This window comes from Equus quagga, chromosome 17 (genome assembly GCF_021613505.1).
Source record: "Equus quagga isolate Etosha38 chromosome 17, UCLA_HA_Equagga_1.0, whole genome shotgun sequence".
Taxonomy (NCBI): Eukaryota; Metazoa; Chordata; class Mammalia; order Perissodactyla; family Equidae; genus Equus; species Equus quagga.
The window spans coordinates 29,167,790-29,168,812 of NC_060283.1; the positions used below are offsets into that span (position 1 = coordinate 29,167,790).

The 1,023-nt window shown below is 47.5% G+C and overlaps 1 protein-coding gene across 7 annotated transcripts in view; it reads left to right on the forward strand.

Moving 5' to 3' along the window:
- Positions 1-1,023, forward strand: part of SLC1A2 (solute carrier family 1 member 2) — a 134,814-nt gene that overhangs the window by 59,990 nt on the left and 73,801 nt on the right. The gene's annotated exons all lie outside the window — the stretch shown is intronic.

Below are 1,023 nucleotides of genomic sequence, written 5' to 3' on the forward strand. Positions count from 1 at the left end.
CCTGGGTGTGTGTGCCTCTGTGTGTATGTGCCTGGGTGTGTGTGCCTGTGTGTGTGTGTCTGGGGCAGGGGACATGGAGTGATTCAGAATGGTGCTGGTCACCTGTTTCATGTCCCCTTCTCTTGATGCTTTAAACTTTGCCCATTGATTGCAGTAAAGTCCATAAGGAGCTCAGACCATTCCGAGGAGTTTGAGTGTCTCGGGGGCCAGGCTGAGGTCATCTCTTTGATCTCAGTGCTAGAGAAACCCTATCCTGGCCCTGGCTGCGCCCAGATGGACTGCACGCTTTGTGGCTGGAACTTTGTGGCTGAGCTAGTGCGGACCCCAAAGCAGCAGGTCCCAGGTCAACATGTTTGCCTGGCACAAGCTGGGTCCCGTTGCTTCTTCTCTCTGCTCAGGGAAGTGACACGGGAGCAGAGCTCACATCGGGGTGAGTGTCTGCGGTGGCCAACATAACAAAGCCTCAAAGAGAAAAGCTTAACCAGGAAGCTGGAGGAAATGTGGTTCTGGTCATTTAACTTGTCGGATCATTGGGAGATGAAACCAAGAGGGGTTTGTCACTAAATATGTTTTTGGCAATTCTCTCATTTTTAATCCTTACGTTAAAAAGGTAATAAACACACATGGCCAAACATTCAAGATGTGCTGAGGAGTCTGCACTGATTGTTGTGTCTCCCTCTCACCGGAGATGCCCATTTACTCATTCTTCTAGAGGACCCCACTGCTAATGGTATCCCGTGATCCTTCCAGAGATACTATCTGTAATCTTTGTATATACAATTGTAAGTGTGTGCATTTTTGTATGTATGCGTCTATCTATCTATCTATCTATTTATCTATCTATCATCCATCCATCCATCCATCCATCCATCCATCCATTCTTGCAATCCAACTTTTGCTTAACTCTTGTGGTTGGAAAGCATTCAAAATTCTCGAATTCATTCTCTCATCTTGGTTTGGTGTGTTGGGACCAGGACACCCCTGACAGAGGGTCTTGCGTATTGACAGAGGGTCTTGCGTGCT